This window comes from Acomys russatus, chromosome 11 (genome assembly GCF_903995435.1).
Source record: "Acomys russatus chromosome 11, mAcoRus1.1, whole genome shotgun sequence".
Lineage (NCBI taxonomy): Eukaryota > Metazoa > Chordata > Mammalia > Rodentia > Muridae > Acomys > Acomys russatus.
In genome coordinates this window covers 21,310,663-21,324,533 of record NC_067147.1, presented here as the reverse complement: position 1 = coordinate 21,324,533, position 13,871 = coordinate 21,310,663, and positions in this window count along the sequence as shown.

The following is a 13,871-nucleotide window of genomic DNA, read 5'->3' as shown; positions in this document are numbered from 1 at the left end:
ACACGTCACCATTTTAGCTACAGTATTACATCAGCGTTAGCTGTTCCAAATTGTAAGATTTTGAGTCAGCAATCTAGGTTTAAATTCAGTTCTACCCAGGGATGCATGGACTTTCCCGTGTGGTGTTTGTAGCAGCAGCCTAAAGGCCTTGGTATATATTTACACAGGCTTCAGGGATGGAAGAGACTGCCAAGTTAGGCTGAACTGTAGGGATATGATCAATTAAGTCCAAAATGTCTTAGTTTTGAGCACACAATGAGGCACCCAGACCACTTTAAGGGTATTTAGTATAAGAAACATGGGATCGGGACTGGAGAGATGACTCAATGGTTCAGAGCACTCGCTGCTCTTCCGGAGGACTAGGGCTCCGTTCCCAGAGCCTGTACTTGATGGACCACAGTAGCCTTTACTACCAGGGGGTCTTTCTTCTGGGGAAAGGGGGGACTGCACACATGTGGTGCACATACATACACTCAAGCGCACTCATACACATAAATACATTTTAATAAAATAAACATGGGGTCAGATACTAAAAACATTAAAGACAAGCTACCAGATACTAAAGTTAATATAAGGCGAATTACTTAGAAATTATGGTATAATGGAACCCTTATAAATAAAAAAATTTAACAATTTGGGTTCTAAAATATTATTCCTTATTAATGATCTTGCTAGATTATGCTATTTAATTTGAAACTATTTGGTCTGAAGAGGAGAACTCCCTGGCTTCCGTCTAAAATAGTGGCCTTTCCTCATGGCGGTTATTTAAACTGCATATTCATAAAGTAACAATGATTCCTACATTTAATCTGTAAATAGCAGAGAACATAACTCAGTGAAGAAAAGGAAGGAAATCATTCCTTTTGCTGATAAAAATTGAGCATCTCAATTTTTTCTATTAAGAGCACTTTGTACATTAAATAGTTTTTTAACATAAGATGGATAGACGATGTATTTATGTGTGTGTTAGATATCAAATAGCCCTCTCAATTTGACTTCTATGTTTTGTGTTTTTCAAACTACCATATGCTTACAGAAATTTACTGAGAATCTGTTCCAGAAAATGCTGTGTAGCATGGCCAAGTAGCTAGATGCATTGCTGAGCATCCACAGGTGTCTTCACATGGTCTCTGTGGTACCATGGGCTGCAAGGATGCCAAGTACCGGCTATTGATAGACTTACATTTCACAACAAATAGATGCTATATTGCTTGATTAGCTTAGTGCATTTCTAACATTTTGCTTTCTTATTTCAGAGGAGAAAATATATGTGATGATATTTTGAAATACTGTAAAGTGATGAATAGTTATATATTTCTGTATGGTGGAGATGTTTCTGACACTAAGATTATTGTATCGTTCTGCATTTTCAAGCTCATTATCACAGGAGATTCTAAATAATCATGGTGGACTTGAAAAACCTATCTGCTAGCTGTCAAGTTCTAAAACTACATTGTATAGTTTTATTTTGTTTTAGGTTTTGAGACTATATTTTTCAGGTTGAAGGAAAGAAGATCTATAGCTCAGGAGTAACTAAGAGAGTTTTAAGATTCTTTTTCTGTTACATATATAAATATATGAAGATGTAATAAAACCCTGTCACAGCCGTATGCTTTGTACCATGCCCTCTTGATTTTCATAATTTACTAAGAATGAAGGTAGGATGGGGTGAGAAGAAAAAAAAATACGGTGATGTATTCCTTTAAAAATCATTTTGGAAATAAACCTACATGCCAAATGGTTTTTTAAAACGTGTTTAAATGGACAAAAATATTTTGTTAATTGTTTTAAAGTCAAACTTCTCTGTGTATGATAAATTGATTTAGTCAAGCAAATTTAGAACTACTCTTCACACTCCTCTAAAATCTGTTTTGTAACACAAGAAGAACATTGAAAATTTTTTATTATAATTACATCCACAGGTCTTAAATGGCTGTTTGGAGCAAGATGTCGTGTGTGTGTGTGTGTGTGCGCGCGCGCGCGCACGTGTTGGGATAAGTTGACATTTTACATGCTAGACTCATTCTAGGCAGGGGTAGTTTTAGAGGAAGATGGCTAAAGTGGGTGTTGGACCTAGGAGCCTAGCAATGTATATCTCCTCACCTCTTTCAACATCGAGTTCATACTGTTTATTGCAGGAACAGGTTTGTGTGGAAAATCTCTGGGGTGACAGTGAATACTAACCTGCCTCCTTCATTGTTCTAGGGAGCCAACCCACCTAGTAGATTGTGTTCACAGACAGGTTGCTTTTCGAAATCTCATCACTGAAATTAATAGCAGAGTTCTAACATGAATGCCTAGAGGTTTCAGATGTGCCTTAATGAATGCGAATGGCTCTCATTCAAAACTTTACATGACTATCCCATTGTAAACTCATGAGCACCAGTTCTTAAAGGGTGTTCACCACGACGTTCAACAATATGTTGCCTTTCCTGAAAGGATTCAGAGGAGCAAAGATTCACCTGTCTTGTGTTATTTTTATGTTTCTCAGTTCTGTTACATGCTGACTTATTTAAATATCATTTGGTTATTGCAAGTTATAGTGATCTGTTTTACTTTCTGTTCTTGCATTCAGATGGCTACGTAAAATGAGATGCTACTAGAGAAATCATTAAAGTCCTCATCTGAGTAGTTGTTTAGAGGAATCTGAAATTAGTTTGAAAAGCTTTCATGTTATAGTCTTAGCAGACATGTGTTAAAAAGGCTTGTTCTTGCTTTCCCTCTAGAGAAAGTAAGAAATGTCATCTATGTTTGCCAATTTTGTTGTGAAATTTATTTATTTTTGTTTATTTGTGGAAAACAATTTCTTGGGTTTTTTTTCCCCCTTGAATTAAAGTTTTCATGTGGAACATCTTGGGATGTACTATGTTGTAGCCCTAACACTGGCTGGCTGGAGTGGAGTTGAGAGGAGGAAGTGGGGGCCAAGTATCATGTGGGTGTCTTGGAAAGCAGAGCAAGCCCCTTGCATGGGCATGAATGAGGGACCATTACCTGTGTCTCCAGACCATGAAGGGGTCAGACCTGTGGTCTCTGCTGTCCAGGATGATAGGCATTTCTAGACTCCATGCTTAATTTCAATGGGTGTTGGTATTCACAGAATATCTGCTACCACTTTATAGTTCAGAAATTAATGAGCAATTGGGCATCTGCTGTGTAAATTAGTTCTTTCTTTATACCTACCTTGGAAAACACTAAAATACCACCTTTCACCTTTGTTCTTCAATCAAATTTCTTTTGGGCTGCTCTTTTATAGGCTTATTGTATAGCCAGGGTTCTAGAGGGACATAACTTATAGGATATATGTATATATTAATTTATAATATATATAAAGTTTTTTTTATATATTTAGGTATTTATCAGAATGGCTTACTAGCTATAGTCCAGCTAATCCAACAATAGCTGGCTTCCAACAGAACGTCTTTAAGAGTCCAATAGTTTTTCAGGCCACAAGGTTGGATTTCTCAGCTGGTCTGCAGTGTACCCTGGAATCTTGATGCCAGCAAAGGAATGGACTTTGCTAGTGCGAGTGACAGCAAACGGCAGAGACCAAGCTTCCTTCTTCTGTGTCCTTCATATAGGCTGCCAGCAGAAGTAAAGGCTGCCCAGAGTAAAGGTGGGTCTTCCCACCTCAAAAGTTTGTTTTAAGAAAAGTCCCTCACAGGTGTGCCCAGCTGTTTGGGCTTTAGTTAACTCGAGATGTGGTCAAGTTGACAACCAGGAACACCCACCACACTTCTGTATTAAAACAACAACAAAACAAACAAACAAACAAACAAAAAACCAGTAACAACAACAAACCCTTCCCTGTAATATGAGGGCAAGATAAAGCTTGAATATCTACTTGACACTCTAAAATAAATTTGTTTTTGTTTTTAGTTTGTTTTCAAGACAGGGCTTCTTTGTGTATAACCTTTGCGGTCCTGGAACTCACTCTGTAGACTAGACTGGCTTCGAACTCACAGAGATCTGCCTGCATCAGTCTCCCAAGTGCTGGGATTGAAGGCATGTGCCAACACCACGCAGCTTCTAAAATACTTTTTAAGTCATAGTACCTTAATGAAAAAATTTGTGATGATGTTTAAATATCTTAATTGTCTTAACTAAAAACGTGTGAACTACAGGCCACTAAGGGACGCTGTGAGCGAGAGAAATAGTCTTCCCCAGAGAGGGGCGCACTAATTGATTACCCAAAACGGCCAGCGCTGAGAACATAGACACAGGTGTAGCATAAGGACGAAGAAGATTGTATTGTATTTATATATTTAGGAACACACACACACACACACACACACACACACACACACACACACGTAACAACAGGAAAAGAAACCATGAATTTGGAGGAGAGCAAGGAGGTGGGCACATAGGGTTTGGAGCAAGGGAAGGAAAATAAATCATGTAATTATGGTCTAAAAAGAAATTTTTTTTTAAAATTACAGAGCTTACACTAACTATAGAGGAACCAGTTGTAGAAGATACTTTTAGCCTAAGGAATGCTCAACTACTGGGCTCACTGCCTGTCCAAGGAGCATATTTTCAATATTAATTGACTTACAGTTTTATGTGAAGAAAAGGAAAGCAAATGAGACCAAATATTAAAAACAATTTTTAAAAAAGTACCTAGATCTCAGTTACTGCAAACACTCCTTATTTAAAGCACGTGAGGAATGGGGTAGGGATGCTGTGGGGTGTGTTGTGAGGATCAGCTGGTGCTCTGTGCGCGGGTGGTCAGTGATTGGTGTGGAAACAGACCCATTAATACTCTCTGTACGCTGTGAGTTCTCCATTGACACCTTCAATTGCAATTAATTGATTAATTAATTATTAATTAATCAAATGATCAGTATCAAATTGAATTCCTTTTTATGTGCAGAGAATCAGGGTGATTAAGATGACTTGGTGACAGGTAGCAGATGGAGTTTCTGTCTCTCACATTATCCAGTTGTCTGCACAGTAATTGTGTGGCATTACAACTAAGGATAAATGAGGACCAGGGAGATAGCTCAGTGGGTAAAGGTGCCTGCTGCCAAGTCTGACAACCCAAGTTTGGTCCCTACAAGCTACATGATGGAAGAAGAGAGCTGACTTTTGTAAGTTATCCTCTGACCTTCAAAAGTGCACCATGGCACTCTCATACATGCACACTCACACGTAAATATGCACACACATACATGTGCAGAGTAAATAAATAATTAATAAAATAAATTACAAAATGAGCAACAAGTGGGAACAGAATATTAGGTCCTTTGATAACGTTTTAATCTTTTCTATGGGGCTTTTATTTTTCCCCCATTTGACACTAGTCCATCCTTTATTTTTTAACCTAAGGTGATTTTAAAAAAGCTATAGCCACTATTTTAGGTTGGAAGTTTTTGATTCTCTTGTATCTCAAATCTTTCAGGGCAGTGTATGTGGTTTATATAAAGGTGTGCATTTTCTTGTCACACACCTTCCCTCCTCTAGGGGTCGCTGCACTATGTATTCAGCTGCTGTGGGAACTACCCAAAGCTTCTCTTGTTTGTTACTCCCAATGCCTGGGTGTGTATGGTAGACGTTTTAACCAGTTTCTGGGCCCCTATGACACTCTGAGATACTTCTTTTGTAATTCTGTAGCTGCGTAGCACAGCTAAGGCCGAGGAAATAGTTTCTATTGCTAACTGTTGTGTATTGTTTCTAAAATAATAAATGGAGACGTCTGCTAGAATTGTTATTTTTCTTAACTATTGTGTTTAATAACCATTACACCATGTAAATTAATAAAAGCCAGTCAACCTTAGGGAACAATTTAGTATTGTGCTACAGTACACTGTGTTGACTGTGCATGCTTAAAAAGTTTTTTAAAGAGCTAGAAAAAAAAAAAAAGGCTGTTTTCCAATGGTTAAGCATCATTTTTTTAATGCTTCACATTTAAGTATCTTCCTTTAAAATAAATATTTTATTATGAAGAGTAAAACCTTACTCATATGAAATTATTTGTATTGTAAGATTTTACATGGCAGATCATGTATGTACACACTTATATATTTTGCTTTTCTTCATCGTTAAGTGCATATTCAAAATGTATCTCTGCAAGTTAATGAATATATGACTTTTTTGATACAAGTGGATAAAACTGGTAAAATTAAATTTTTGTGTAAGAAAAATATGAGGTACAAGTGAGAAGGCATCTCTAGGACACTGGGATTGTTTAATGCAGTTCCTCATGGTGTGATGATTCCCCCACCCCCTAGCCATCAAATTATCTTCATTGCTACTTCATAACTGTAATTTGTTACTGTTATGAATGGTAATGAAGATACTTGATATGCATGATATGTGACATGCACCCCCTGTGTAAAGGCCATTCGACCCCCAAAGGGTCTGTGACCCATGGGTTGAGAAGCACTGCTCTAGAGTGACAGGACAATATGGAAAGATAAAGATGAGAAAAGGCAGACTGTTTGAATTGTCTGCATTGAGCTGTTTGAGCAGCAGCCGATAGGATTAAAGAACTAAGAACAACTTGTGCTAAGAGAATGAGGTCACCTTGTACACAACGGAGAAAATGACAGGAAAGTGTAACGATCTCAGGGGTGATTTAGCATGATGCTAGCCACAGTCTTTTTAGATGAACCAGCAGAGAGGGTGCACACAATTACTGTCAGCGAGAGGGAATGCACGCATTCTAGTAAAGGAACATAGAAGGGCTTCCATTGGCCCACAGATGGAGAGCAGTGTAAAATCCAGTGCAAATGGAGATTCTCGGGCTGGTCAGGCAGGATGATGCCCGCCTCTCTCTCAGAGTGTACTAAAAGAGACTCCTTGGAGAAAATATTCACATTTTCCTCAATTTAAGGTTCCAGTGGACACCAGAGATGCATGCCAGCATTTTAGAAATAAAAGGGGATCCCTAGCACATAGAAATGCTGATGACAGTTTAGGTTTTGTGGGGGAGGGATGGGTGCATGGGGGGGGTGTTGATGATTTTAGGTCTGGAAATAGTGACTGAACCATCAAACTATCACAGACGAAACATGAGGATTTTCTTCAATGACATGTAGGATGGATTGGAACAACATTTAAAAATAGGACACTGAAGAAGAAGCTCAGAGAGCCACAAGGCTTCCACTTGATGGCTCTGGAACAGGAGGTTTGTTAGTTTTGCTGTTGTGGTTAGCATTGTTCTACTTGGGTAACATTATTATACAGTCAACAACACTTCTAAGAAGTATACAAATGCTCAAAAGGTGTATAAGGTATTTTTCTTTCTGGTTGGGGTCGAGTGAGTTTATTTAACCCACTCTCAGCTTTGGAAAAGGAAGAGGGTTGTAAATGGAAGGAAAGTGGCCAAGAAGATGAATCAAGTGAGGGCAGACAGCTCTACTTAGAATACTGAGGGGGCCTGAAAGCCTAGAAATGGTCAATGTAACTGCTAAGAGAGAGAAGCTCAAGAAAAGCTCTGGAAGAGGCAGAAGGACAACAGGATGGTGACCTCTGTGACCAGGTGGATGTATGGCTCCTCCACCACAGTCGGCTGTGTAAGCTTGGGCAAGTCTCTCAGTCTCTGCGCTCTAGTCTGTCATGTTTTCCTTGGTTCGGAGAGCGTGTGACAGTCTGGGGATGTGTTCCAGGTAGTTCCTTAAAGGTCCAGCTGCTGGTGCTCAGAGAAAATGAGACACACAACAGGAACTGTAGGACATTGAGCTCAATGAAAATCAGTCTAATCTCACATATGCCAATCAGGCTCATAAATAAAAACAAATACTATAAAGTTTTCTTATAATTCTAATGTGTTTCTCAGAAAAGACCCCGCTGAGTGTATGAAATTGATGGTTTATATTAGATGTGTTGCTATAGTTAGGCAGAAACTTTTCTCGTAACTATAGTACACAGAACAGCTTGTCATTGCCTCATCAATGATTGTTTGGAGTAGCCCATAACCAGAGGACTGTCTTGGCTTCTCTAAGGACACTATCTGGTTGATTTTTATTGAAAGCAGAACCTTTTAGTTTGTAACTCTCCAAGTAGATATTCACTTTTCATCTTAACGGGAGGCCACTTAAAAGTTAAGTTTAAAATGTTCATGCAATTAATTCTCTGAGCATGATGGTTTAACTGCCATTATATTCATAAAATAAGAAGGATGAATAAATTTGGCTGATATTCACACTTTGAAATTCTAAATTGTGGACACCGACATGCAATGCATTAAAAGGGGGCCTTACGCAGCCTTTTCACCTTAAAAACGCCGTACATATGTTATCAACACAGTACGAAATAAACTCACATTGATTTGGACAGAAACTTAACATTTTTGTTTCCTCTAGAAAACAAAACTCCAGGCTCATTTCAAGCATTTGCCCTAATTGTGTTGTTTCAATGTCCATAAATACAAGAGAAAAATCACAGATTTCCATCATTCTCAGAAGATTTTATTAACTTTACAGATGATGAGGCTGAGACAAGTATGTGTCATGACTCCATCCACAGCCAGAGGTGAAAATACAAAAGCCTAATGTAGAACCTGAACAGGAGGGAGGGGCAGGGTCTTCTCAGTGGGTGTGCTGGATGGCTCCTTTAACTCAGTCCATATTTTTAATAAATAAAATAGATATAAGAGGATCCATCAGACAATGATTGGCCTATGTTATGAAAGTAATTTAAAACCAGGGGTCTGAATTGAAAGAGGCTTCACCATGTGAGCCACTGGTCCCCCAGTTTGGATAATTTCATGTTTCCATTTGGGAAACAAACCAAGGGTTCTTTAAAAATGGTTGTGGACTAATATAGAATACCACATGCAGTTAGCTCTCTATACACTTGTCTATAGGGTGATGGAGCCTGTGATCTATAGAGTGATAGGGCCTGTGATCTATAGGGTGATGGGACCTGTGATCTATAGTGTGATGGGGCGGCCTGTAGTCTATAAGGTGATGGGGCTTGTAGTCTATAGGATGATGGAGCCTGAGGTCTATAGGGTGATGGGGCCTGTGGTCTATAGAGTGATGGGGCCTATGGTCTATAGGGTGATGGGGCCTGTGGTCTATAGAATGATGGGGCCTGAGGTCTATAGGGTGATGGGGTCTGTGGTCTATAGGGTGATGGGGCCAGTGGTCTGTAGGATGATGGGGCCTGTGGTCAATAGGGTGATGGGGCCTATGGTCTATAGGGTGATGGGGCCTGTGGTCAATAGGGTGATGGGGCCTATGGTCTATAGGGTGATGGGGCCTGTGATCTATAGGGTGATGGGCCTGTGGTCTATAGGGTGATGGGACCTGTGGTCTATAGGGTGATGGGACCTGTGGTCTATAGGGTGATGGACCTGTGGTCTATAGGGTGATGGGGCCTGTGGTACTGCTCTAACCTTGACATTTCTTAATTTCACCCAGCGGCGTTGCCTGATCCCCAAACCTGTTCACCAATACATCCAGTGTGATGATAGATTCTGCTATGATGCCACTTCCTTATTTGTCTCCAACTCACTCCCTCATCACCACCACCATCACTTCCACAGGATTTTGTCTACTTTTGCAGATGCCCATTTCCTCTGCTTCCAATGGAGAATGGGGTCTTCACAAAATGCCATGTGTCTCTTTATATTTTGAGTTCTTACATAAAGCCTATGGTATACACTGAATTATCATTCACGGGCTTTCCAATGTATGGCGAGAGCATCTTAGACAAGATATGTATGTTATGAACAATTGTGTTCTTTTATGGAAACAAGATCTCTTCCTCAAGATTGATAGCTTTAAGAATGAAAATGATTCAGCCTGCGGTCTGGCCATTTTGTCTGGCTGCTGCTGTCCCCAGTCCATGTCCAGTTACTTTCCCACTTAGGACCTACCTTGCAGTTTAAGTTCTGGGTCCAGTATTTTCAAGTGTCATGTCAAGTATGAACTGTGTATATAGTTGGAGGCATGCTTTTTGTAGTTCCTTGAGTCAGATATCCTAATAAATAATTTGGAGAAACTAAAAAGAAGAAGAAGAAGAAGAAGAAGAAGAAGAAGAAGAAGAAGAAGAAGAAGAAGAAGAAGAAGAAGGAAGTTATTTAGGGGCCAGAGAGATGGCTCAGTGGTTAAAAGAGATCTGGTACTCCACATGGTAACTGAAAACTGTCTAGAACTCCGGTCTCTGCTGCCCTCCATGAACAACAGGCACACACATACATACACAGACATACACGCAATTGAAACACCCATATGCATAAAATAAAATTTTTAAATTTCTAAAAGAAATAATTATTTGTACAGCATTACTAGTTTTTATATTTAAAAAGACCTTTCACAAGTTTTTAATGATTTATGCTGTGAACTTAGGTCTTGGTTCCTTGCTGCTTTCTCTGGTCACTTAGCAGTAATTGTTTTTAATATGATTTAATGGCAGTTTCAAGGTCAAGGTTAGAAAAAGAAAAGGGAAACAAAGCCAGGGTTCCCCTTTTACTACTTGGCTTGAAATTTTAAATCAAGTCAAGTAATTTTAAAGTCATATTCTGTAAACCGGAGGAGTACCTGACTCTGCCTGGCTGAGTAATGCTCATGCAAACTAGGGTGAGCATGATATGGAAATTTCTCTGGAAGAAAACCATCTGGGCCATTTGGCAGGATAAAGGTAATTCTCTCGTCAGTTCACAGCAAAGATGATTTGTCCTTTCTCTTTCTACAACTCGAATGTCCTGATTATCAGCAAAAACCACATGCAAAGGAATACAGTTGTTTGCTTGTTTTTTCTACTAGCATTTAATTTTCAGGTTGCATTTTGGACCTTTCATTTGAGACTTTCTTTTGGACAACCAAGTCAAAATAAAACATCCACACTTACTTTAAAGTTTCTTTAAGTAGAAATGCTGTGCATGCTTAGTGGATGGATGCAATCCAGCCCTTAGAGATATTTGGATGTTTTATAGACTTCAAAAACTGTGGAGTTCAATGTGACTTTGTGAATAAGGTGGTTCTTGATTTTGCTCATCCTTCTGTGGCTCATACTGATAAAAAATCAACTTATCAAAGTGTGATTCAATCACAGAATCACTCTAGCTCAACTCAGACACATAAATAAATACACAGCATAGGCTCTGGTACCAGCCTCTGCTCTGCTCTTCAAGAGCCCCACCCTACTGAGTATCTGGGACACTGGAGACTGGACAGCAGAAGCTGTTTCTGTTATTTTATGCTTGTATTTCTCTTTCTGGTTTAAACATCAGTGTTCAAAACTCAAATGGGTCCATTAAAATGCTTTCTTGAAACAATCTAGCTTCTTTCAGCAAACCACTAGTCATCTTGGGCTTTGCACTCCACTTTCTTGTCTTTACCAAGATGGCTCTGGGGAAGATGGCACTAAGGAGTCCCACTCAATATCTGTGGTAGCACAAATGCTGAAGAGATCTGGAATGGCCTAGCTGAGCTGGGCTACTTCCAGACTGGAAACTACTAGGGTTCAACAGACTTTCTTGGGCTGTTGTATGCATGGCCAGACTGAAAACCTCCATCTTAGCATTGCCTCATGTAGCAGTCATATCCTGGAGGTCCAAGCCTGTAGGATCGTGGGCATTATAGGAAGAATGTAGGTGATGGAAAGAAATTTGCTTCTGAAATTTTAGTCTCATTTTCCTATTAGCACGTGTGACCTTGGGAAAAGGTTACTTACACGCCATCACTGATTTATTTATAAGGTGGAAATAATACGTACCTTGCACAGACTGAAGGCTATGGAATTAGAATGTCTTTTCCTGAGGCCAGCAGACAGCTACTGTTGTTGACTGGCAGTTATTCAATATGTGTAGTTTATGAGCATTTTCCACAAGGCCAGAGTAAAAAAAAAAGGGGGGGGGGGCAACAAGAGGATGGTAAGGAAGAAAGAAAAGAGAGAAAAGGCAAAAACCAGTTCTACATATGATATTTTAGATTCCACTTTGACTTTTGTTTGAATTTTTCAATTAGATAACACAAAATCATTCCTTATGTAATATGATTGATATGCAGTAAGTTGATGCCACAAATAGAGATATAAGTAAATATTTTATATTTATTATTTAGTTATTATGGGAATCTTGAAAATATATTTTCAAATAAATGCCCATTGGGGGATTTAGCAAGAGAAATAATATGATTTTAATGTTTGAGGAAGTTACTTTTCTCTTTATCATCAATATTTTTGTGTGCAAAGTATAAAGATCAGTGAGGTAGTTAGATTTCCCAAAAGTATTTTAAAGACAATTTTGTTTGTGTAGGTAAAACTCGGCTGATAAAATATCGCTATCTACACTCAATCTCTAGGCTTCCTTCAAGTACTTTATAATTGCATAAGGGCTGTTGCTGGTTCATACTGAAGTATGGGATTCTGCTAAAAGAAATACCCCCCCAGGGGAACATTTTCATAGTGTCTATTCCTGTGATAAATCAGATGGATTTTTAAGTGGGAACTATGTATAGCTGCAGGCTAGGTCATCCATAAAACAGCTAGATGCTTTCATCCTCCGAGGCATAAGTATCTTGGTCAGCAGCTTCGCCGCTGATGTGAGGGACACCTCGGCACCTTAGAGTTGCCCTTGTCTGTGTATTCACAGGCATTCCTACCCGTTGTAGCTGGGTGGAATGTCATGTGGATTTTCTTCCTACTGTGGCAGGAAATTAACTTCAAATTGGAAATGCTTCCAGTGGCGAAGTGTCTCTCCCCGATTATCACCCATCCTCCACCACCACCAATCTGAAGGGCTTACTGTGAGAACAACGCCTGCTAACACAACTGACAAACTCAGGATGGCATTACCTCCCACAACAGCCAGCTTCTAGGAGAAATGTCTCGACCAATTAGGGATAAATTACACAAACTACGCCCAGGATCTCAACTTTGATGACTCCAAAAGTTACTAGGAAAAGAATGGAGAAAGAGGTGAACGACGGCTGTCCAGACACTGAGCACTTCCTTGGGTCTGCACAAGTTGTAAATGAAACATCTGATAACATGGGGGCAGAGAGTAGTTAAAGCCTTCAGACTGGATCCTACGATAAAGAAATCAAATTAGAAACGTATGGGGAGGTTACAAAAATCACTCTCATGGGAGCCCATGAGAATTCAACGGTAAGCTGTACACAGAGACTAGATGGAGTACCAGAAACTCTGACATTTGGATTTATAGAAGAAGCAACAGAGCCTAACATGGGTTACTAGACATCGTGGTTGGAAAGGGTAAGAATCACGTGCAGCAGGGGCTTGAAGGAAGAGAAGGTGTGCTTCAAAGCGAGCAGGTACCATAGATATGGGATGTGGTGCTCTGCACATCTCATCTGAGACAGAAGCGCTGAAGTCCAAGGCACATCCTTCCCTGCTCAGCGGTGTGACAGAACCGTCTTGAGAGGCCTTTCAGTAGACCTCCCTGCTGGCAGTGGCTTCAGGGTAGACAGAAACTCCCCACTTTTGAATCTCCCAGCCCCAAAGGCTTCTGCTTCCCACTAGTTAAGAAAGTAATCACTTCAAGATCTCTACAGACTTAAGAAACTGGTGTAATTTTAAGGCAGAAACGGGGGACATAGGATTCTCTGGTGGGAAGTATTGCCTTGCTACAGAAGTTACGTGGAAAGATCTCATATCTGAGAACTGTACCCTGACCTCTGAGAGGCAGTATGAGACCAACTGGGCTTGCGTGCGAGCAAGGAAGCGGCTGTAGAGACAGGTGTGGTATGGCCACAAAACCCAGAATCACTGAGTATCCATCCATACCTCTGCAGCCCTTCCTCCATCACATCGATTGGGTTCACCAGCATTACTCACTGTCTCAAAGCACCAGTTACATTTGCTGGAGGCTCAGCAGCTACGAGAACATTTCCTGTGCAGACACCTGCACTGGCAAGGCAGCACTGTTGGTATTGGGCCATCCAGCTGGGAGGTGCACA